The 26,770-nt window shown below is 44.5% G+C and overlaps 1 pseudogene; it reads right to left on the reverse strand.

Annotated features, from left to right (window-relative positions):
• Positions 1 to 1,110: 1,110 nt before the first annotated feature.
• On the reverse strand, positions 1,111 to 18,504 carry LOC148527405 (kelch repeat and BTB domain-containing protein 11-like; annotated as a pseudogene).
• Positions 18,505 to 26,770: the final 8,266 nt, after the last annotated feature.

Here is a 26,770-nt window from a genome sequence, read left to right on the forward strand (position 1 = left end):
GATACAATCTGTCCCTCAAATAGATCTGACAGTCACTTTATTTATTACCTAAAGTCACCCATCTAAGCTCAGTTGTCACTTTATCTTGGCTGTCTCCTGACAGAGAGTCTCAAGCAACCCCCTCTTTCTCCGCAGTTATTCAAAGTGTATCATATGTATCTTTACCATACGGAATATCTTCTATCCTATACAACTCGGCAATATCGTTTTTAAAAACTCGAGAACCTTGGATCGGTCCACAACAATATCCAGTTAAAATGATGTCCAACTTTTTTTTTATTGTAAATCATTTGATAACTCCCCTTAATTTTATTCCCCTAATCTCGCACCCCTTTCCACTTTTCTTTCTTCCCTTGTGATTCTCCCTCCATCCTCATAGACCCAGAAATTATTGTAAAATGTCCAGGAAGGCAGGTGTATATATGCAGACCATACATGTATATCCACATGCTTATTCTCTTTAATATCTGTTCACCCTGTTTCTGCTGGGCCCCATTCAGAGACGTACGCTAATGGCATTGCAGCTGTGTACACAACTGCTCTGCAATACTATGCAAATGGCGCAGCCGCCGGAAGAGGTAATGAGATGCTCACCTGCGGCTTTGCAAATCCAAGCATCTGCGTGAAAAGTCGCAGCATCGACCGCAGATCAATCCATTATCACAGTCAAATTGTATATGTGATTACAGATGGGATCTGAATGTGATGTTTTAACAAATGTTTTTATATGTGCAGCTAATATCGCATTTTTGGGAGCTTATATGATTGGCTTCTGACTGCCATATAGCTTTTTACATTTCTAGAAATAAAAGAGGATATATTTTTTCCCTTGATTGTTGTCCTGTGTGATAAGCGCCACCTATTAATCTTTTTGCCACCAAACGCTGCCGGCCTGTCAATCGCACTGAGAGTAAAAAGTTGCAGCAAGCGGCTACGGTAAAGTTCTTTGATGCGCAGTGCGACTTAGACGCAAACGCCGTTTATCGATAATTTCTGAACCGCAAATACATCGGCAGGGTACTTCTCTGAATCAGCCCCTGCTGATTGTCTAACCTTAAATAAAACAACATGTTTGTTAATGAAAAGATGTTTTAAGTTCAATGCAATAACTCAAGACTGTAACTGATATAGATTTGCTATGAGAAGAGTCGTACTTGGCAGGAAATCATAATTTTTCAAACATTCTCTACTTATTTCCAGCTTGTAAAGCTTCACTATAATGAAAGAGTTTTTATTATGCATATATTGTAGTTAAAGTTTTTGTCATGCTAAATGTTATTTTTTGTTCTGAAACAAATTAGTTTGAGAATGTTTTAACTGTTTTGCTATTTACCAACTAGAAAGAAAACCTTGCTTCATAACCTTCTCTGTCTAATCCAGAGGGAGGGATAAAATACAGAACTATTGTGCTAAGAATAAATGGACTGTATAAAAGAGGATTTGGGATTTACTTACTGACATGCAGAGAATTTTCACCCTTGGCAAAAAATATATTACTTATGGTTGAGATAAACATTTTATTTCCTAAAGTTAGCGCCATCTCAGAATGGCGTTAACATTGGGAAAGTATGAAATAGGGAACCAGCCTGGATTCATTTATTTTAGTCCCATCTATCCTATATTATTAGATGCATTATTCTATCTCCTTGACAAATGATACTTACAGTATTTTCTTAGAGCATTTTTCTGAGAGCATTCTACACATTCCATATCCTCCACAGCACTCTTTATTTTCTGAGCGCATTCTACAAATTCCATATCCTTCTCTGCATTTCTTATTTTCTGAGAGCATTCTACACAACCCATATCCTCCACAACACTCTTTATTTTCTGAGCGCATTCTACAAATTCCATATCCTCCACTGCATTTCTTATTTTCTGAGAGCATTCTACACATCTCAAATCCTCCACAGCACTCTTTATTTTCTGAGAGCATTCTACGCATCCCATATCCTCCACTGCACTCTTTATTTTCTGAGAGCATTATACACATACCATATCCTCCACTACATTTCTTATTTTCTGAGAGCATTCTACACATCTCATATCCTCCACTGCACTCCTTATATTCGACACTCACCAACACAGATGTGTGTTATTTGCTGGACTTTATTTTATGTTTTTCTACAATACATTTTATCTCATTAATACCCACTACCTTTGCACTTCTCCCTCCTCTGCTGATAATACTATTCACCACAACATTTAGTACCTTTTTCATGTGACATCCACAACAATGCAAAGACTGAGGAAGGTCTCAGGGCCAACCTTGGTGAAGTGAGACACAGAGTATACAGCCAGAATGTCGACATTCATAACGTCAACACTGACATAAGGTCAACATGGTCAGAATATCGACATTGTGAATGTCAACAGTCAAAATGTTGACACACAATTTTAGGGTTAGAGTAGGGTTAGGGGTATGATTGACCTGCAATTAGGGTTAGGGTTAGATAAGAGGTATATTTGAAAATTGCATGCAAAATCGCATTGTCAACATGCATATTGTTGAAATTCAAAATGTCAACATTATGTCACTGTTGATATTCTGAATCTCGTAGTTAGAGTTTGCAAAGCATGGTAAATTGTAAGATGAACACATTCTGTGGTGATGCCTGGGGAGCAGATAAGGATGACCATCATTTCTACATGGGATATCTGTTTGTACTGGATGGTGCAGCTGTCAGCTGGGCAAGCAGGAAGCAACCCACTGTTTCCCTATCCACCAAGGAGGCGGAGTATATGGCACTTACAGAGTCAACCAAGGAAGCCTTATACCTGAAGTAAACTTTATGTGACTTAGACGTGTCCTGCAGCACAAAGCACCATGGATGGTCTAAGCACAAAGGGCCTGATCCACTAACATATGCAACTGCGATTACGCATGCAATCGGATGATTGTTGAGTACTGCGCATGCATCGCAGTGCATGTGCGCGCACTAGCCATTGAAGTCAGGACTGCGATTGCAGTGACTATGCAGACCCATCGCAGAGTGATTGACAGGAAGTGCCGTTTGTGGGTGGTGATGGGGGTTGGTCGGGTGAATGCAGGCGTGCCAGTGCGTTTTAACGCCGTTGCAGGGGCGTGCATAAATTTTACACTGTGACAGCCTAAGCAGTCTGAGGCTTGATAGCGTGCGTGGAAGTTAGCAATTTCTGAGTAAGGTCAGAGCTTGTGTAAGTGGGTGTGAGGCTGCGATAGTACTCGATTGTACCGATGGTTTTGCAGTCTTGCTAAACATTACGGATGTGTAATTTATGGTGGGCGTCCTTATGTTGTGCTGCGTATGGCATTGCAATCGCAGTGAATTAGCATACTGTCGCAGTTGAACTGCATACGTAATCGCTATTGCATTCGCAGTTACGTTTCGTAGTGAATCAGGCCCATAGTTATCAGACATCACTTTATTCGAGAGTTAGTGGAAAGGAAGTCTATCAGCGTCATCTATGTGGCAAGTGAAGATAATTTTGCTGATATGATGACAAAGGGAAAGACGCCACAAATTCTGAGTGTGTTCTTAAAAGCGTGTGGACTAAAATACATATGATATGTGTTGATAATGTTTTTGATTCATAACGAAAATATTTCTGGTTATTTGATTGACTTTGCCAAATGATTATTGTGTAAAGTGTGATATGTTTTTATCTAACTGGAGATAGCCCAGACTAAGGTAGGGTGTTAGAGAGCAGTGTGCTCCAGCACTGTCACCTCTCTTTACCATACAAGCTGGGTACTAGGACCCAGAGTTAGTGGGAGGTGTGAACTCCAATCTGATGGTGTCACCACTGGACTACTGCTCATGAGCAGCTAGTGCCATCTTTACTGTGTAGAGTATCACAGTACTGTGTTGATGCACAGTCCTTAGCTCCTGAGGTGAGACACCTAAATACTGCTGTTAACACCTGCAATACTGCTATTCTGCTTAACGCTGATACTGATGTGTTACCCATACATGCCTACCCTCACGGTTTTCGGGGGAGGCTCCCGAATTTTCGGGTAACCCCCCGCACCCCCGGAAGGGTAGGCATTTCTCCCGCATTCTGCCCACTTCCTAGTGAAGTGGGCAGAATGAGGTGAATACCCGCGGCATTCGTGGGTCTCCGTGAAGGGGGCAGAGCTTAAGATGTGATTCTGCATGAATCACAGCATTTGGCCACGCCCCCTATGTAAATTTTACCCAAGCGCGGCTTAATGACGCGAATTGTTAGGTCCCGCCCCCATCGGCCCCCTGCTGCTTCTCTACCCGGGCTTCTCCCGGGAAGAGATTAATAAAGGTAGGTAAGTATGGTGTTACCGCAGTTACAGTACTCTCTGTGTGACCTCTTTCACATTCCGCCTGACGTTCCCATGGGAACGCCTCCGTCTGGGCAGCCACGCCCCCGGCATGCCCACCAAATGGGGCGTGGTGTCAATCACCATCGACAGCACGCCCCCTTTGGTGCGAGACCCATAACGATGGCTTGGGTCTTGGGTCTTGGGAGCCGCCTCCGTCGTGTGCATGCGCACTTGGGCAACATCGACCCGCCTGCGAGTGCTCAGCGCTAGCGAGCGGGTCTGAATCAGGCCCAGAGACCGGATAACATGAATTCCACAAGAAACTGTCTTTGGCAAGGCAGGAATGGGCTGTCTGCCCTATAACAGAAGTCAGAGCTAATCCAGTGAGGGCAAAAAAGACCAGCCTTTGGTAATTACAATTATGAGCAGCTGAGTGCTGCGTGTTCACAGAGGCTTCCCAGTTGGGAGCAATCAGCCTTGACCAAACCTTACTGCGGCTGTCTTTCCCTGTTAACCCTCTCAGCTCTGGCCGGAACCTGCAGCAGATATGAGTTGTCATGATGGCTCATAACACAGACAACACAGACACACACACAGACAGCCATCCCACCCCCCCTCCTCAACAGTACAGTGCACCTCTCCTGATTTTGGCAGTCAACTGAATAAAATGGTGTGGCTTGCCAACACATTCAATGGTGTGCATTAACTTTCTACGAAAGACTCTGCCCATGAGGATCACCCTACACACAAAATTCAGCAACCCTAGCAAGGACTGTGCCAGGTGCAAGGTCACCCTTCCAGCCAACAAAGCAATGGCATAGTGCAACTTAGCCACTGTATCCAACAGAAGGAGTGAGCAATACACCAAGGTATCTATTTCTACGCCAAAGCATGAAAGCTTGTTCATCAGACCCTCATTTTTTTTGGCTATGTTGAATCATATGACTAAAGCCTAAACTGGTAAAAGCAGCTCCATGCAGCTGGAAAATCCAGCCGGACCTAAAGACATTAAGTCATCAGGGTGGTGCACTACCCTGTTCTTCCCAGGGCCTGCACACCAATGTTAGAAAGTGCTAAACCGCTGAAAATATATAGAGGATGCAGAGCAACTCATAGGCATTTCTCACTATAGTAATTCTTGAGTCATTTCAGACTCTTCTTGCCTCATTCAACAGCGTAACGTCAGTAAACGTGCAAGTTAATGGCGTGACCTTGTTTTACAAGCATTTAAATTTGCACTTGCATTTTTAAACACAAGTCTTGCACATGTATGCCTGCAAGTTCTGAGCGTGTGGCTACCTAAAAATAATTTTTCCACGTTATTTAGCCAAATTTGTGATCCATACTTGCCAACTTTAATTATCTCTACTCCGGAGAGGAGATGCAGCTGACAGCTTTGCAGGGTCTGGACTGGGCTTTTCAATTCGATAAGCCCAGTAAAATGCCGTTATTTGCGGATCTGTGGGGAGGCGGTGGGACCAAATGACGTGATTCACGTAACCGTCCCCTACATACGAACACAAGATTCTCTGTATTGTTTCCCTAAAGTGGGGGATCCGCCTACTCTTCCTGAGGTGTGGGGGAGTACTGGAAAAATTGAGAACCTCCTGCAACTTCTGGGAGAGTAGGCAAGTACTGTACAGTAAGGTGTGAACCACTAGTGTTTAGTAGTGCAGTGTATATATAGGAGTATATGTAACAGGTTCCGATTTCCTGGAACTGGCATGATTGTGGTGATATTGACACTAATTTTAAAGCGGCAATTTGTTTTAAGTCAATACCAGGTTGGGTTTGCCGTAAAGCAAATTGTCACTTTAAATTTATCGGCTATATCGCTACAATCACGCCAGTTCCAAGAAATCGGAACCTATTACATATACCCTATTGTGTATTAGAAATAGTTGCTATCACAGCACAAATTTAAATGTTACTAGGGCTTAGTAAACTGATGTTAGCCAGATTGTGAAATTGTCAAATTCGAAAGCTCCTGGGAGGTTGTTTCACTTAATATGCATTTTCAATACATGAAATAAATAATGCTATAAGGATTTTAGACTTACACATATGAATATTTGAGATTCACAGATATATCAACATAATTTGAGAAGATAGAACACAGTGTAAATAAAACCATGTGATATATAAGCAGGTAGGATCATTTATAAACAAATCTGGCAAGTACCTGATGACTGTATCTAGAATTAATGAAAGCTCTGCGCAGTCTTCTATGATTGACTGATGGGTATGTCTGTGCCAAGAAAGCTGAGCTCACCTGACAATCCGCAGCCTGTTTTGTAGCTGGCAGCACCTGTTCCTCAATCTTGTCATAGAAATTTCGAGTAAATAACTTCACAATTGCTGTGAGTGTGACCCTGTCATTCGGGATAAAACTGTATGATTGCTCAGTCTGATCATCCATCATTCTGCACCAACATTTTCCAATACGATGTCACCGAAGTAGAATCCTTGTTTTATTAGATAACGCCAAATAATACTTTGCATCTGTTATAATAGGTTTGTGATTTAGGTCCATCCTCTTTTTTGAAAAGCGTCTATTGTCTGAGCCCGGTAAGCTTTGATCACAGAGGAAAACAGATGGCTTTGCAGCTATTAACATATCTCTGTGGCATCAGTGCCCGGAATAAAAATGCCCATGTGTGATCAAACTTTATAATGCAGAGGAAATGGGAATGTCTGTCTCCAATACTTTACCAGTCAGATGCTGTTATTAACCATTTCAATGAAATGGCCATTATAAAGTTACTACACAGTGTAGTGTTCTTGGAAGTAAAGGGCGTCCTCCCAGCTAGAAGACTGTGATAAATGCAGAGGATTCTGGGAGGGGATTCAGAGGTGGGCGCAGCCTGCAGTAGTGGCTGCATCTTTTACAGCAGACCCTACTGCTTCTTTATGGTAATGACCTGGCCGATGTTCATCCTATTGAGACAGCCACTGACTGCGGCGTGATTCCGCTAATGTGCGTACAAAGACACACTATCAGCGCACCACCGGACATTGCAACTGCCTATAGCAGGGGCAGAATGTCTGACTGACCATGGCTGTCAGTGCCAGTGTAACTGTGTCTTTAGACGCAATTTCTGACACTGACATGCCCATGACTGGTAGTCACTAGTCACCCCTTCAGTTACCACTCAGAAATGCCCAACAATGGATCTCCATGCAATTTCAATCTACGTCTCGGTGGGAAACCATCGTACACTTGCGTCTAATAGTTTCCCTGTGTCCACCTCTGCATCACCCCCTCTGTCTGCTCCTATTTTACAGTATGTCAGTTGACCCAAATCTCAATACAGCGATTTATTAAGAAACCAATAAACAGGGGGTCTCTGGCTGTATGAGGCTTCACTTTCATTCTTTATGTGTGTACATGCCATTAATAGCTGTGCTGACAGAGCTTCTAGAGAAATGGGAAAGAACAGGAATAGACATTTTGCATTTGAAAAATGAGAATTACATGTAATTTTGGTCTTGCAGGAGTCAGGACTCTTGTTAGCAAAATGCACACAGTTGCCAAGATTGCCGGGAGACTTTGCTACTGGGCAGATGGATGTAACCATATCACACGCAGTTCATTTTCAGCAATCTGCAGTCATGTCATGCTTATATTGGGTTATATTTGGTTTATTTATTTCTTGTTTTTTTGTTTTTTTTTTGCACTTTCAAATATCATATTCCATAAAAAGTTCTGAAGATGTTGGAAAGACTGAATGCCTTCAATCACCAAGTTCTCAGAGCCAGGAACTAGCTCTTGCTACATCTGACCATCCCAATACAATTTGCCCACCAAAATGTTTTTTGTTTTCTTGTCATAAAAGCATGAGTAAGGCATTGTATAGTGTTTGTGCAAAACATACTGTATATTGAACTTAAAAAAAACATTTACAGTAGATTAGAAAAATCCTCAACTGAGGGAAAGAAACATTGTAATTAATTACTGACTAACAGTATTCAGGCAGAAAAGGCAGAGACATGAATCTGTAATGAAAATGTAAATGGAGATAGTCCGTCTTATGGGTGTGTCGGCGAAAGTGGTGGCATACACACATGCTGAACCGCCCACATAGGAAGGCATACACGGGTGGAGAAACCGCACCCGCTAAAGGGCTGGTGCAAGTTTTAATGGTGCAGCAGTTGATGCATCTAAATATGCAACAATCTGTGTTTCAGTGTGTAAATACCCATACAGTGGGGGAATATTTACTAAAGTGCAGGTTTTTAGAAGTGGAGATGTTGCACATAGCAACCAATCAGATTCTAGCTATTATCTTCTAGAAGGTGCTAAATAATTGTTAAGTAGAATCTGATTGGTTGTTATGGGCAACAACTCCACTTTTAAAACACAGCACTTTAGTAAATATACCCCTGGGAGTCTCCATCCTTGCACATTCGGACGCATGGATGTACACAAGGGAAGGAGCTTGCAGCGGCATTTGCATAAAGTTGCAAACGGGCGACCGGTAAATAGACACAACTGCGGGAGTTTCAGCATCCACCTCTGAATCAGGCCCATTTGTATATGTCTGTAGCGCTAGTAGTATATATTTGTATATGTCTGTAGCGCTAGAAGTATATATTTGTATATGTCTGTAGCGGCAGTAGTATATGTTTGTATATGTCTATAGCGCTAGAAGTATATATTTGTATATGTCTGTAGCGGCAGTAGTATATGTTTGTATATGTCTATAGTGGTAGTAGTATATATTTGTATATGATAGCGGTAGTAGTATATATTTGTATATGTTTGTAGCAGTAGTAGTATATATTTGCATATGTCTGTAGCGCTAGTAGTATATATTTGTATATGTCTATAGCGGTAGTAGTATATGTTTGTATATGATAGCGGTAGTAGTATATATTTGTATATGATAGCGGTAGTAGTATATATTTGTATATGTTTGTAGCAGTAGTAGTATATATTTGCATATGTCTGTAGCGCTGGTAGTATATATTTGTATATGTCTATAGCGGTAGTAGTATATATTTGTATATGTCTGTAGCATTAGTAGTAAATGTTTATGCATGTCTGTAGCGTTAGTAGTATATGTTTATGTATGTCTGTAGCGTTAGTAGTATATGTTTATGTATGCCTGTAGCGTTAGTAGTATATGTTTATGTATGTCTGTAATGGTAGTAGTATACAGTATATTTGTATATGTCTGTAGCGGTAGTAGTATATGTTTGTATATGTCTATAGCGTTAGTAGTATATGTTTGTATGTCTGTAGCGTTAGTAGCATATGTTTATGTATGTCTGTAGCGTTAGTAGTATATGTTTATGTATGTCTGTAGCGTTAGTAGTATATGTTTATGTATGTCTGTAGCGGTAGTAGTATATGTTTGTGTATGTCTGTAGCGGTAGTAGTATATGTTTATGTATGTCTGTAGCGGTAGTAGTATATGTTTATGTATGTCTGTAGCGGTAGTAGTATATGTTTGTGTATGTCTGTAGCGGTAGTAGTATATTTTTATGTATGTCTGTAGCGGTAGTAGTATATGTTTATGTATGTCTGTAGCGGTAGTAGTATATGTTTATGTATGTCTGTAGCGGTAGTAGTATATGTTTATGTATGTCTGTAGCGGTAGTAGTATATGTTTATGTATGTCTGTAGCGTTAGTAGTACATGTTTGTGTATGTCTGTAGCAGTAGTAGTATATGTTTGTGTATGTCTGTAGCGGTAGTAGTATATGTTTATGTATGTCTGTAGCGGTAGTAGTATATGTTTATGTATGTCTGTAGCGTTAGTAGTATATGTTTGTGTATGTCTGTAGCAGTAGTAGTATATGTTTATGTATGTCTGTAGCGGTAGTAGTATATGTTTATGTATGTCTGTAGCGTTAGTATTATATGTTTGTGTATGTCTGTAGCAGTAGTAGTATATGTTTGTGTATGTCTGTAGCGGTAGTAGTATATCTTTGTATATGTCTGTAGCGGTAGTAGTATATGTTTATGTATGTCTGTAGCGGTAGTAGAATATGTTTGTGTATGTCTGTAGCGGTAGTAGTATATGTTTAGGTATGTCTGTAAAGTTTGTGTATGTCTGTAGCGGTAATAGTATATATTTATGTGTGCCTGTAAAGTTTGTGTATGTCTGTAGCAGTAGTAGTATATATTTATAAATGTCTGACTCTGTAGCAGTAGTAGAATATGTTTATGTATGTCTGTAGCGGTAGTAGTATATGTTTATGTGTGCCTGTAAAGTTTGCGTATGTCTGTAGCAGTAGTAGTATATATTTATGAATGTCTGACTCTGTAGCGGTAGTAGAATATGTTTATCTATGTCTGTAGCGGTAGTAGTATATGTTTATGTATGTCTGTAGCGGTAGTAGTATATGTTTATGTATGTCTGTAGCGGTAGTAGTATATGTTTATGTATGTCTGTAGCGGTAGTAGTATATGTTTATGTATGTCTGTAGCGTTAGTAGTATATGTTTGTGTATGTCTGTAGCAGTAGTAGTATATGTTTGTGTATGTCTGTAGCGGTAGTAGTATATGTTTATGTATGCCTGTAGCGGTAGTAGTATATGTTTATGTATGTCTGTAGCGTTAGTAGTATATGTTTGTGTATGTCTGTAGCAGTAGTAGTATATGTTTATGTATGTCTATAGCGGTAGTAGTATATGTTTATGTATGTCTGTAGCATTAGTATTATATGTTTGTGTATGTCTGTAGCAGTAGTAGTATATGTTTGTGTATGTCTGTAGCGGTAGTAGTATATCTTTGTGTATGTCTGTAGCGGTAGTAGTATATGTTTATGTATGTCTATAGCGGTAGTAGAATATGTTTGTGTATGTCTGTAGCGGTAGTAGTATATGTTTAGGTATGTCTGTAAAGTTTGTGTATGTCTGTAGCGGTAATAGTATATATTTATGTGTGCCTGTAAAGTTTGTGTATGTCTGTAGCAGTAGTAGTATATATTTATAAATGTCTGACTCTGTAGCAGTAGTAGAATATGTTTATGTATGTCTGTAGCGGTAGTAGTATATGTTTATGTGTGCCTGTAAAGTTTGCGTATGTCTGTAGCAGTAGTAGTATATATTTATGAATGTCTGACTCTGTAGCGGTAGTAGAATATGTTTATCTATGTCTGTAGCGGTAGTAGTATATGTTTATGTATGACTCTGTAGCGGTAGTAGTATATGTTTATGTATGACTCTGTAGCGGTAGTAGTATATGTTTATGTATGTCTGTAAATTTTGTGTATGTCTGTATCGGTAGTAGTATATGTTTATGTATGTCTGTAAAGTTTGTGTATGTCTGTAGCGGTAGTAGTATGTTTTAGTATGTTTGTAGTGGTATTAGTATATGTTTGTGTATGTCTGTAGCGGTAATAGTATATGTTTATGTATGTCTGTAGCGGTAGTGATATATGATTGTGTATGTCTGTATTGGTATTAGTATATTAGTATATGTTTTTATATATGGAAGTACTGGAAGTAGTACATGTTTCTATGTTTGTAGCGGTAGTCAAGGGCATATTTATAATGGGTGCAGGGTGTGCAGTGCACCCCCTGCACCAATTATAAATATAACCGCACACCCTGCACCCATATGTTTTAATTACTCACCCCTCTGAAGTCCCGCACCGGGCTGTCTCACCGGAGAAAACACCTGAAAAATGGCCGCCACAGCCATTTTTCTGGTGTTCTGCACATGCGCACTAGGGAAATAACACTCTAGTGCCCAGAGTTTACAATTACTGCGGCGCTGAGTGCGTCCGCCACCTCAGAGAGAGAAGGTGGCCCAGACAGAGATTGCACACGGGCCCCCTCCTCTGTAGAAATGCCTGTATATGTTTGTATATGTCTGTAGCGGTAGTAGTATATGTTTATAAATGTCTGTAGGGGCAGAAATAGTTTTATACAGAAGTAGCGGTAGTATATGTTTGTATATGTTTGCAGCGGTAGTAGTATATGTTTGTATATAAAAGTAGTGGTAGTAGTATATGTTTCTATATAATATGCGGATCCTGGAAGTGACGTGGAGTGAGGGCAGAAGTGCGGTTCCTTGCCCATAAAGTCCACCAAAAAACGATACTTGTCCCCTCGCGGGTTCACTTTGCTCGCCACGCCTCGGGTTCGGTGGCTCGCTTCGCTCGCCACAAGATTATATTCCCCTTCTATGCCCATGTGGATGGTAGGGATGGTAGGGAATGATGTTGGACAATAGCTGATGACGTCAGGTTACAAAAACTGAAGGGGATCTATCCACTTCCCGGGGTGCTGGCCCAGTACCCGAGTGACTGTCACCCCACTCAGGGGCCCTTTCCTTTCAGAAGATTTGCACCACCGGCCAGGAGGGAGGATGCAGCTGCTGCAATCAGCAATGACAGAGCAGCTGAGTAGGGACAGAGGTAAGTAGAAGGGGCGAAGGAACTTGTGTACAGAGGGGCATGTTATGGAGAAATGTGATGGCCTGAGGGCGATATGTGAGGAGGAATATAATGGTCACGGCTGCCTGTCTATAAAGTTCCCATTCCCATTGGCCCTAGAATATGTCTAGGGCCTAGACATATTTTTGTATCCCACCATTATTTTGTTTTTCTGCAACTAATTCCAATGTATTTTCCTGCACCCTCTGTTTAGTGTTAGAGTATACCTTACCTAAACTCAGTGGCATTTTCAGTAGAAACAAGCAGAAAATCAGTCCCTGAACCTCTCATTGGGGGTAATTCAATTCAAAGCGACGTTGAATAGCCCCGGGAGGGAGCTCCCGAAGCTTTTCAATTCAACGCGAATGTTTGGGTGGGCTAAAGGATTTCTTCTCGTACCCTACTGGAGATGTGAAGAGAAATCCGACAAAAGTGCCGGCTACACTGCTGTTTGCTGGCTTAGCGTGGTGCTAATTGCTGTGCGGCCTGCACTTTAGTCGGAGAATGCCGGTTCTCGCGACTAAACACCCAAGTTAAGTCATGAGAACCAGCATTCTCTGACTTAACAGCGCACTGTAATGAATAGTTCTGGGAGCTCCCTCCCGGGGCTATTCATCGTCGTGCTGAATTGAACTGCATTTTCCATAAGATCATAAGATCAGTTTAATTTTAAAGTCCCTTTTGAGTGCCTTCTTTTCTAAATACTATGTATATTTATTTATTAACAGTTTCTTATACATTAATACAACAAAACTGAGTAGTAACAGACAGACATAAAGGTAAGAGAGCCCTCTTACCTTTATGTCTGTCTGTTACTACCCAGTTTTGCTCGCAAGCTTTCACTCTATAGGGAAATAGGTATTGATACACAAGGATAGGTGCTCCATATTGCAAATTGGTCCAGCCAGACTGCAGATTGTCTTGGTGGGCTGTATGATCCAGTCACAGCGGAAAGTCTTATAATGCGTGGGAGGGCATTCCACAGAATGGGTGCAGCCCTAAAAAAGTCCTGTATCCGAGAATGGGAACGAGTAATGAGTGTGCATGAGAGACGCAGATCTTGTGCAGAGCGGAGATGTTGGTTTGGGAGATATTTTGAGATGAGTGAATAGATGTATGTTGGTGTAGCTTTATGTGTAAGTAAAAGTATTTTATATTGAATATGGTAGAAAATCGGCAACCAATGGAGGGACTGACAGAACGGGGCAGCAGACAATGAACGTTTGGCGAGGAAGACCAGCCTTGTAGCTGCATTCAAAATGGGTTGTAGTTGTAAGAGTCTGTTTTTGGGAAGAACAGTGAGGAGACTATTGCAATAGTCAATGCGGGAAATAATAAGTGGATGTATTAGAGTTTTTGCAGTGTCTTGTATAAGATATGGTCAAATTTTGGATATGTTTTTTAGCTGTTTGTAACATGATTTTGAGACAGATTGAATGTGGGGAACAAAAGACAGTTCAGAGTCAAGGATGACACCTAGGTAGAGGGCTTGTGGGGTGGAGTTGATTGTCGAGTTACTGTATCAACAGTGATAAAGATAACAGGTTGGTAACTACTATTGGCCGATGGAAATATAATTAATTATGTTTTGGATATGTTACAGTAAGTTTGAGGTGGCAAGATGCCACCCAAGATGAAATGTCAGAAAGACATTCAGTGACACGGACCAGTACAGATGGTGACAAGTGTCGTCCATGTACAGATGTCACTGAAAACCGAAAAAGAGCTGATTAGTTTACCAAAAGAGGTGCTATAGATTGGGAAGAGCAGAGGACATAAGTCTGAGCCTTATATATATAATATAGATAATATATATAATTGTTTTTCTATAGCTCCACCCCAGTAGCTCCACTCACAGTTCCTGAACCTATTTTTATAGAAAAATAAACCTGCCTAAACTTATCATATATCCTATCCCACTTAATCCACCTGCTACCTATTTAAACATGATAATTAGAGATGAGCGGGTCCAGTTCTCTGACCCAAACCCACCTGAACTTTCAGATCCGAGGCTAGAACCGAGCAAAACGTCAACCTCCCACTGTCAGAATCTCGCGGGTTTTGGATTCTATAAAGATCCCGGTGATCTGCCCAATTTCACTCCGGGTGTGGATGGTGAACTGAACAGACTTGTTGCTGTCACTGTCTGGGTCAGTGTGTTCTCCAACTTGTGCTGTCGGGGTCTGGGGCTGAAGGCTTCTGCTTTGTTGTCCATAAAGGGGCTGGGGCTGCAGTATATAAAGGGGGGCTTCAGTGGGTGCTGCAGCTGCTGCGTCACTTGTCTTGTAAATCAAGGGGCTGCTGTTGTGTTATATAGAAGGGCTGCTGCTGTGTTGTTGTCCTAATCATCAAGGGGCTAGGGCTGCAGTCAATAAAGGGGTGCTGTGTCTTCCAGGGGGTGCTCTGTCAATTAGGGGTGCTCTCCCCCAATGTAAAAAAAAAACAAAAGTGCTTTTTTTTGTGTGTTAGCAACTTAGCTGCATTATTAATGTTTAGTGGCACTGCCAGCCAGACCGCAGTTTATTGTCCACATATTTGTGACTTTGCACTGCAGGTGGTCCGTCCGCACTCGGCAGGGGTGCTTTGTTGTCCATAAAGAAGTCATACTGTCTGTGTTGTTCATCAAGGGGCTGCTGCCTCGTTCAGGGGTGCTCTTCCCCAGTGTAAAAAGAATAAAAGTGTTTTTTTGTGTGTGTGTGTGTGTGTGTTAGCAAATTAGTTGCGCTATTATTGTTTGGTGACACTGCCGGCCAGACCGCAGTTTATCGTCCATGTGTTTGTGACTCTGCACTGCAGGTGGTCTGTCCTCACTCGTCAGGGGTGCTTTGGTGTCCATAAAGAAGGGGTGCTGTCTGTGTTCATCAAGGGGCTGCTCCTTTGTTCAGGGGTGATTTTCCCCAGTGTAAGAAAATAAAAGTGAAATAAAACTAATATTATCAATCCACAAAAAAGAAAAAAAAAGAAAGCGCAAATATGTTTAATGCAAAAATGAGTTGTGTATGTTGGTCACATACATACATATTTACATAGTACATACAAGACTCGATTCAGACCCGGACGCAACGCAGCGATCGCACGATATGGCTGATTGTTGTCTGTCTGTGCATGCGCGAGCCAGTCTTTGCGATCGGGAAGCTATCGCCCAGAGTACACAGACGGCCCGCTACTTTGAGTGACAGAATGTGCCATTTGTGGGTGGTGACAGGGAAGGTGCTTGGAAACGGGGGAGTCGTGCTGCGAACGCAGGCGTGTCTGAGCGTCAAAACGGCGTTAACAGGGCATGCATAATTAAAATGGTGCATCATTGTACACGTCACATGGCTCTTTTTCTGACTGCAGCACTCACAGAGATTGCGGTAGTGTAGCGTCTACCTCAAGCACTGCGTATGCCTCAGATGGTTCTCTATGTTACCGATTAGCATTAGATAAGTTTGCTATCGCTTTGCCGCTGCACGCTGTCATTGAGGCGTCCTTAAGTCAGACCGTGCGATTGCGGAATTTGCATATCCGCCCCTTGACGTCTGCGAGAGAGCGCAGCATAACGAGCGGGTCTGAATGAGCTCCACAGTGCGTAAAGCAGGCTGAGGTAACCTGGCGCGTTTCTCAGCCAGTCCAAGAGGCCGTTTCATCAGAGACATAGTAAGGTTTGAATTGAGTGTCTGGAAAAGATTGAATCAAGGCAGGTTCTTCCTGATGTGGAGTATAGATATTTAAGACCACTGATTCCAAATTCTGTTTAGAAGTGCCAGGGCTGAGCCATTCTCATGGGGCAACTGAGTTTAATTCCAATACTGTACTGCAGCTGCCCAGGAAACTCCAGGTAAGTGCAGCCTGGGAGGAGGGGGGACACAAAATGTGGGCTAGGATTGGTGAAGCACATTGGGGGATGGGAGAGCACAGTGTGAGAGGGGATGGGAGGGCAATGTGAGAGGGGGAATGGGAGAGCACAGTGTGGGATGGGGGATAGAATAGCACAGTGTGAGACGGGGGATGGGATAGCAGTGTGGGAAGGGGGATAGGCAAGCAGTGGGGGATGGGATAGCACAGTGTAAGGGAGGATGGGAGGGCACAGTGGGGGATGGGAGAGCACAGAGTGCAGTGGTCTGGCTGTTTACGCAATATACAGTATGGTGTCATCCAGTGCAGTGCATCTGAAAGGAACCTCGCTGCCTGGGAAAGATGTTCTGTACTGCGACCACTTCTTGGTGGTGGTATTGTACCGGATAATACTGATGCAGTCCTTGGCTAAGTTAAATCTGTAAAGGTTGCGCCCAATTGCCACCATGTCGCAGGAGCGTCCCCAGCAGGCTTCATAAGGACGTTCTTTCCACCTGTTACTGCTGGGTTTGTAGTAGAAGAGGCGGTAATACGAATTTCCCCCTGTGATGTAAATCTTCCCTCCACAGACAGCAGCTTCATGCGCCACTGGGAACGAGTCTTTAGGAAGGGGAGCACACGAGGGTCCAGGTGTCTGATCTTGGATTGTATCTTTCCGCAGTGTGCAGGCCCTTTCCTCCAATGGCGTACAGGCAGCCGTCAAGCGGGATGAGCTTCAGGTGGCACCTTGCTGTTATCATTGGTGCCAGTCTGCTCCAGTTGCCAGTCAGAGGGTTATAGCACATTTATGTGCTGGTGGAAACCGAGCCCTCTTTGGTCTTTCGAAGGCCTCCTGCAATGAATAGGTAGTCAAGTATAGAGCATATGCTGCATCCTACAAGACAGGCCTCCTCAGGGATAGTTGTCACCATTTTCCAGCGGTTTGTTTGCATAAGCGAGAGAAGTTGTGTTCCGCACTGAGGGTGCTCTGCCTCCGCTGAACTCCCGAAGTTCGCATTCCAGTCACATGTGCTCCTGGCTTCAACTTTGCACAGGGATAATGTTCCTGTCATTCTCAGCTGGAGAATCCGCTTTTTCTCCCAGCCAGTCAAATGCCCATAAATGGCAGAGTCCTTCAGCACGCTGAGGTAGTTGTCACTCATTAAGTTGTACAGTGCGTGAAGTAGTCCGGGCACATGGTTCGTCCTTGCCAGCTGTAACAGTGGCAAGCAGCTCCCCAGCGTCAGCTGCAACCTCTCTGCTGAGTCTCTGTACTGAAGGCGCTTAGGAATGGAGATGGAAGTTCCTCCTGCAACTCTCTCAGCTTCCCCGTTCACCAGAGAACGCAGAGGTGATGAGCACAGTTGGGCATCTTCCAGCATGGGTTCCCAGCACGATGATCCTGGCTGGTGCTCTGGATTCTCAGCCATAGAGGAGACGCTGTTTCTCTTCGAGGTGGAGATGTCATCGGCCATTACCGCACATGGTGGTTTTATAGTATTGGATGATAATGATGTATCTTCATCCTGTCTATGACTTAAAATGGAGTCACAACATGTTAAATCACTTAGAGGATTTTGTTCAAAACATGTCATGCTGGAACTTGTACATGTCGTATTCGTAACAGTCTCTGCTGCAGGTCCAGTCAGTGGAAATAAGGTGTCGACTGTCAGTTCTCCGCTGTCTTCCTGGACATCATCATTTGATTCAGCACTATAAGATGTTTCTACAGAACTATCTGAGAGTACTGGCAGCTGACAGACATATGGCAGAACTGACGACTTTATGCCAACATCATCACTGACCTGTGGTTCCTCGACATTCTCTCCTGGCACTGTCCATCCTTGATTAAGTCCTGTTTTCTCTGTAAGCCAGCTTCATTATCCTCCGCTGCTTCCTTCTGGATGTCACAAAAAAGATGCCAATGGATGGCTGCACTTACGCCTGCAGCCACAGCGAATGCCCCCAGGGCATGACCAAAAGCTTGGATGCCTGGGCCTGAGACCCAGCCGCTGCCACTCATTGCCGTAGGTATCTGTATCACATGATGACAGGTCGGTACAGGTTGCAGACAATGGAAGATGCAATGTGCGTCTTTCCTCCAGGTGAGTGGAAAGAAAAACAGCTTGTACTGAAAAGACACTTGCTTTTACCAGCTAGGTGTGAGTGATGTCATAAGGACTAACTAGTGATGTCATATGGACCTGCCTAGTCCCTGCCAGCCTGGGCAGTGCACCCACCCTGTATACTTGGGACCTGCTGACTCATTAAAATATATTTGCTAAACAGCTTTACCCCATTTTTTGTAGCATAACATATTTCAGTAATTGCTTCATATTTCAGTAATTGCCCCCCATCCCCAGCTACATTGGCACTGGATGATCAGTCAGGCGTCCTGTCGGGGTCCCGGCGTCGGGATTAACATTGGCGTCGGTATTTTGACACCTATGTTAAATCCCCTGCCGGGATTGTAGTGTCGGCCACCGGTCTCATAACTACATCCCGTGTAATATACTGTACATTATATATATATATATATATATATATATATATCCATCCTGCATTTTTTTTTTCGCTCTATGACTATCCCCCTCCAGAAAGACCCACCCTGTGTCTATATCTGGGTACCAACTGTCTGCCCAATGTGCTGAGCTTGACAGCTCAACTGGGCGGATATTTAAATTGCTTACCCAGATGAGCTGTTAATCACTGCGGGTCCTTGAAGCATGTGTACAGGCGATCACACCAGCAGATGACCAATATTTATTTCAGGTATATCGCCCATCTGCTATGCTGTATAGCAGATCGGATATGTCTGTGAACAACGTCGTTCCCAAACATATCTACTGTACACACCTGGCGATGCACTATAGTTATATCACCCGTTCAATGGAATGGACGATATATCTATCAATGTGTACCCAGCTTTAGGCCTGTATTAGAAAATAAAAGCTTTGCAGTAAAACAGTCGGCAGGAGGAAGAATGAATAGTGACGCATGGCAATTTGGGGTAGGACAATTATACAAATTCTTTTGGTGCTTTTTTTTTTAATCAGATTTTGAACAGGGTATTTCTGTGGATGAGGTATGGTGCCATAGATTGCCGGTAAGAGAAGGGTATTTGAGTGATGTACGGGGTCAGGCAGGAATCAGCGATGAGTTAGGGGTATTTTAGTGTTTGAGGGATGTCTTCTGTGAGTATTAGTGGGTATATATGCTGACCAAGCTCTCTCTCTAGATACACATCAGGGATATGGGGGGCCACCATAACATGGTCATGCTCTGTGTGCCCTAGCACTACGCTAAGCGTCTGATTTTATATATATATATATATATATATATATATATTAGCATGTCAACATCCTAATATACTGAGAGCACAGTGTGGGGTGGGAGAGCACACAGTATGGGTTGGGGGATGGGAGAGCACAATGTAAGAGGGGGGGTGGCACAGCACAATGTAAGAGGGGGGATGCACATTGTGGGATGAGATAGGATAGCACAATGGGGGGATGGGAGAGCACACAGTGTGGGATGGGGGATGGGAGAGCACAATGTAAGAGGGGGGATGGGAGAGCACAATGTAAGAGGGGGGATGGGAGGGCACAGTGTGGGATGGGAGATGGGAGAGCACAGTGTGGGACAGGAGAGCACACAGTATGGGTTGGGAGATGGGAGAGCACAATGTAAGAGGGGGGATGGCACAGCACAATGTAAGAGGGGGGATGGAGGGCACATTGTGGGATGGGGGATAGGAGAGCACAGTGTGGGATAGGATAGCAAAGTGGGGGGATGGGAGAGCACACAGTGTGGGATGGGGGATCACAATGGTGAATAGGCGAGCACATTGTGGGATCAGGTATGAGAGAGTATAGTGTCAGATGGGGGAACACAGTGGGATATGGAAGCACAGTGGGGGTTGGGGGATAGGAGAGCACACAGTGTGAGAGAGATCAGTATGGAATACCACTGGACGCATGGCGGAAGACCAGCAGTGAAGGTCCCGACAGGTAAGTATTTTAACTATTTACTAACCTAACCCCCCCTAACCCTCCCTTAGGTGTGCATAACTCTAACCTCCCCCCAAATGCTTAACCATAACCCCCCCCTGTGCCTAAACCTAACCCCCCCTTCCCCGCAGCCTAAACCTAAGTCTCCCGGGGGGTTGCCTAACCTTGACCTTACCCCATGGGTGCCTAACCGTAACCCCTCTTCCCCTAGCCTAACCCTAACCCTCCCAGAAGGTGCCTAACCTAAAGTCCCCCCCGTTGTTTATTGCGGTGATAGATTAAAACTTCATATATACTCAGAGTGGGAGATCACATGGGCCACAGGTAGTGCAGCCAGATTATGACCACCTGTTCAGCCTGTCCAATGATATCTGATCAATATTACTGGCTTGCTTGGACAGACATAGGCAACCATTTGTGGTGAGTCTGTTCTAAAATGACCAATTATAATTCATCCTAAATGCTGCATGACTGCGCGGTGATAGGGCCCTACATGTCATTGAAGGTTCATGCCCTTATCTCTTTCAGACATACAGTAAACAGGGTGAAAAAAAAAACAACTGCAAATGGTATTAATCAGAGTTATAAGGTTGAATGAGTGTAGCACAAAAGTAACAGAGATTTATATGCTCAGTACATTTCACAGACAAATTGCCCTCTATTGAATTGATATTTTAATCTGACATTACATTTGAATCCCTTTCTAATCTAAATAACTCTGTGGTTTATCTTTATCTGGCAGATTAAAGTGTTGGCATGCATTCAGAACAAATGCAAGATTCTTAGCCAACATTATCAATCCCTGTTTGTCTTCATAATGCTCATCCTACATTACATTCACTTTACATGCACAGCTGGCGTGGAACACAGCAGTGTAAGTGTTAAAGGAATTGTTCTCTATTGCCTAAATTACAGTATAAACTGTAAAAAAAAAAATAAGTTGAACCGTCACTCTCTCTTACAGTCCTGAAACATTATAATGTTTAGAAACAATATGTAACAGATTAGCTGACATGAAACAGATCATTACACCTACTGCAACGCAATGGCAGTTGGTCTTAATATAAGACACTTCTTGGAAGAAATGCAGGCTTAGCTGAGCTGCCAATACTGAAACCTGCTACCACGCTGTCACAGTGATATTCCTAAACATTAGTCCCAGCTGGCAGATAGATCCATCATGATGTATAGCAATGAGCTTTTTTTCGCAGATCTATGGGTATAGATTTTCCCCATCATCATTCCCTGTGATTTAAGATACATATACAGGTGCACTGGGCTTTTTCCTGAGTTAGGGCCTGATTCAGTAAGGATCGCTATTGCGATCACAATAGTGATTATGCACGCAGTCTCACTGAGAAGATATGCTAATGATTGCAATCACAATGCCGCACGCAGCCTAACATATGGACACCCCCTTTACCTTACACACATCCGTAATACTTAGCAAGACTGCAAAACCATCGGTAACATCGAGTACAATCGCAGCCTCACGCACACTTGCACAAGGTCTGACCTTACTCAGGAATTGCTAACCTCATCACACGTAGTGAAAGCCCAAGCTGCGTATGGCATCGCAATAGCTAATTTATGCATGCCTCTGTAACGGCGTTCAAACGCACTGGCACACCTGCGTTTCGCCGACCACCGCCCCGTCACCACCCCAAACCAGTACTTCCTGTCACTCACTCTGCGATGGGTCTGTGTAGTCACTGCAATGGCTGTCCCGATTGCAGCGGAATCTTCGTGCACACTCACTGTGATACATACGCAGAACACAACAATCTGCCAATTGCGTGCGGAATCGCAGTTGAGATCGCTACTGAATCAGGCCCTTAGTTCCATATGTGAAGCAATATTCAGTATCAATACATTCTACAATCTACTACCTGTTTTCGGGATGTTTACAAATAGTTGAATATTCCCTGTAAAGGAAAGAAAAACGAAACCTTAATATTGTATTAGTCCTTATTCAGTGTAAGCTCCCTCCTAAGAGATTACTGAGAGCACAACGCTGTACATGTACAGTACAGATGGGAGTTATTTTCAAAATTGTTTGTCAAAATACTTGCCTAGTTCTGAATTTGGCTACCAAAATTTGCATGTCTCGCTAAGGGAATTTGGCCTTAAGAGTGCCCAGCATAACCCCACACTACGCAGCAGAATTAACTGAACGTTCGCATCACAGATCTACAGGTCTACTTATAGACCATAAAATCTGTAAGCAGTGGAGTTATGAATAAAGGGCCTCATTCAGACACACTCGCAAGCGGCTGTCCGCTCGCAAGTGGGTCGATGGTGTGCACTGCGCATGCGCACGACGGAGGGAGCTCCGTCGTGCGCATGCGCCAGACGCGACGAGCGAAGGACTTTCCTTCGCTCGTTGTGTCTGATCAAAGGGGGCGTGCTGTCGATGTTGATTGACAGCACACCCCCTTTGGTGGGCGTGCCGGGGGCGTGCCTGCCAGACGGAGGTGTTCCCAAGGGAACGCCTACCGTCAGAAGCCGGCCCCACTGATGTCAGTGGGAGTGATTTTGGCTCTGATAGAGCCAAAATCACTCCAGGGCTTGTGGTCGAAAACCCCGACCACAGGCTTCTGGTCGCACTGGCGATGGTCGCAATGGTCAAGACCATCGCGACCATCATTCTGCACGCTCGTATGTGCTGTGGGTGGTGACCCACAGCTATACGAGCGTTCAGGAGGACGCTCCATTTTTATGGAGGACGGCCCTCATTCAGAGCGAGCGCTCTGCTCAGAGCGTCTGGGTCTGAATGAGGGCCAAAGTTCAGAACTTCATTCTACACAGTGCTAAAGTAGATATCAAAGATTGTGCCACTGGGACTCCGCAACTCTGCTATAGGATCTGCTCTGCGATTCTGCAAATACATTTGGTTTGCACTAATTTTCATTACATCTTTTCTCACCTGGAGGTGGCGTTATCCAGGGTCTCCCCCGGTTACTGGACCTGCCCTGCTCTAACAGGGAGAGCAGAGCCCGGAGCCGGCCCCAGTGATCAGCTGTGTGGTCTGATACAGTGTAGAGAAAAGGTAAAAAAAAATTAACCTGACTCCAGGGACCGGTGGTCGGGCCTCCGGTGACGTCTCCCCTCCAGTCAGCTGGTCTCCCATGCTGCACTGCGGCCCGGTCATCAGGTGATCGGGTCCCAGTGCAGTATGGAATATCACCTGACCGGAGGACATGAAAGACATCACCGGAGCCTGGATCATGCAGGTAAGTGTAATTAAGGGAGAGGGGGGGTCCGCGACCGCGGGCGGTGGGGCATATCGACGGGGGTGAGGCTTAGCGCCGGGGGGTAGCAGCGGCGGTCGGTCAGCACATGCGCGGGACACTAGTCACGGTATTTTTTTGTGAAAATACTGTGACTAGTGTGCGGATGGGATTCGTTTATCACAAGCTCTGTCCCTGCAAGGGATTTGTAGTAAATCCCTGTGATATTGCCTGAATTCGCAATGTGAATTCAGTCGGTAATATCACACTACAATCTGCATTACAAATGCAGATTATAGTAAATAGAGCCCATGGTACGTATCTTGACTACCTAATAAATCAATATTATAAATAAAACCCCTTTTTAAATATGAAAGAATTCACATGCCTGTGCTATATAAACAGCATTGCCTTCTAAAACCAAACAATATGTATAATTTCTGTCATGTAAAATTGGGAAAACCAGGCAGCAAATGCTCTTCTGAGACATTGCACAAACCAGTGTGAGGGTGCACGAGTTAGTGTACCTACTGCAGGGTTACCTACCTTTAATATTCTCTTCCCGGGAGAAGCCCGGGTAAGAGAAGCAGCAGGGGGCCGACGGGGGTGGGGCTTGACGATTCGCGGCATTAAGCCCCGCCCCTCGCGGTAAAATTGTCGCGATTGGGCACAATTTACATAGGGGGCGGGGCCAAATGCTGTGATTCATGCAGAATCACAGCTTAAGCCCCGCCCCCTTCACGGAGACCCGCGATTGCCGCGGGTGTTCTCCTAGTTCTGCCCACTTCACTAGGAAGTGGGCAGAATGCGGGAGAAATGCCTACCCTTCCGGGGGTGCGGGGGGTTACCCGAAAAATCGGGAGCCTCCCGCGAAAACCGGAAGGGTAGGCATGTATGACCTACTGTGCATTTGCACTGAAATTCAGTTACATGTTGCAAGTGGGGATGATTTAAGTAAAAGGTGCATTTACAGTACAGTGGTGTTACCACTGGGCTTTGGGTCTGATTCAGAGCCGGACGCTATTTGCGGTCGTTCGTCCAGAAAATAGGGGTGGCTATTCAAATGAACTGTTCGCTCTTTGCGGTCTGTTCACGCCTCTATGTCTGAACGAGCGAACAAAACTTGCGGTCGTTTTTTGAAAAAATACGCCCCCTGGCCGCTCGCATCCTACGTCATGTCCGCTATTTATTAGATTAATCGAGTACATCGACCAGCGTATGAACTGCTCGCTATTCTTGTGGTTGGTTTTTGCTACCACAATCTTGCGAGCAGTTCTGGCTATAAAATAACCCAGAGACGTGGTCAATGACGCTGCTGTATTAATTATGCACATCCTTAAAACGCCCGTTGTGACCTTTAAGCACGCCTGCGTTCGGATCTCCACTCCCCGTTTTCAAGCACCTTCCCCTGTTACCACCCACATATGCCTCATTCTGTCACTCAAAATAGCAGGCATTCGCTATTTAGCGAACAAATGATTTTCGGCCGCACTGTCTGGTTCGCGCATGCGTATTACGATCCGTACGCATGCGCAGTTGGGCAAACATCGCTCGGAGCGAACGAGCGGCTCTAAATCAGGCCCTTTGTCCTTACAATGAGACTCACTTTGCACCTTCAATTCTCACTTCTGTGGGAAAGGGTTTTTCTACTTGCACTTCCAGTCAGGGCCGGACTGACCATCGGGCACTTCTGGCAAATGCCAGAAGGGCCGAAGGCTGTGTGGGCCGGTCTGTCCGTCTACATGGACACAGTACTATTGAAATTGTCTCTCCCAAAATGGCCGCCGTCTCATAGGAGACATCGTAGCACATTGACATTTGAGATATCTTACTTTTGCCATGTTCTGCTGCCAGATGCTAGAGGACCAGCTGTACCTCTAGTAACAGGGTGCAGCTAGTTCAGCAAAATCCCGGGCAAGACCTGCATGCTGCCTCCCCTGCCTTTCAGGTAAGTGTTTTTTTTTTTCATTATGTGTGTGTCTAATGGGGGGTGGCACTACTGTGGGGGGATTACTACTAGGGGGACTACTACTACAAGGGGGGGGCAACTACTAGGGACACTGCATCAGGGGTGCTACTACTGTGGGGGGATTACTACTTGGGGAACTACTATTACAAGGGAGGGGACAACTACTAGGGGTACTATTGTGGGGGGATTACTACTAGGGGGACTACTACTACAAGGGGGGGGCTACTAGTAGGGGCACTGCATCAGGGAACCACTACTGGGGCTACTGCATATGGGGGGACTACTACTAGGGGCACCACAAGGGCTACAAGGGGGGACTATTACTAGGGGCACTACAAGGGGAGGGGACTACTACTAGGCACTGCATAGGGGGGAGACTACCACTGTGATCACTGCACCACTACTGGGAGCTCTATATAAAGGGCAATACTGGGGGCGGGGGATCACTACTGGGGGCTCTATATAAAATGCAATACTGGGGGTACTGCATAGGGGGGGACTACCACTGGGGGGACTGCATCGTGGGACCACTACTGGGGGCTCTATATAAAGGGCAATACTGGGGATACTGCATAGGAGGGCGGGGGGACTACAACTGGGGCCACTATTTAAAGGGCACTGCATAAGGGGTATCACTATTGGGGGCACTGCATGTGGGGACTACCACTGGGGGCACTGCATAGGGTGTACCACTACTGGGGGCACTGCATAGGGGGCACTACTACTGGGGACACTATATAAGGGGCTTACTACTGGGGGCACAAGGGGCACTGCACAGGGGGGACCACTACTGGGACACTGTATAAGGGGCACTGCATAGGGGGGATCACTACTGGGGGCACTACTGAAGGCCTGCATAAGGGGGACCTCTCCTGGGGCACAAGGGGCACTGCATAAGGGGGACCACTACTGGGGGCACTGAATAGGGAGGACCACTACAGGGGGTGCTGTATAAAGGGTACTGCATAGGGGGGGGCCCTACTGGGGGCACTGCATAGGGAGGGACTACTACTGGGGGCACTATATAAGGGGCACTACTGGTAGACTGCATAAGGGGGACCACTCCTGGGGCATTGCATT

Source organism: Taudactylus pleione, unplaced genomic scaffold (genome assembly GCF_031769625.1).
Source record: "Taudactylus pleione unplaced genomic scaffold, aTauple2 ptg000089l, whole genome shotgun sequence".
NCBI classification, from domain to species: Eukaryota; Metazoa; Chordata; class Amphibia; order Anura; family Myobatrachidae; genus Taudactylus; species Taudactylus pleione.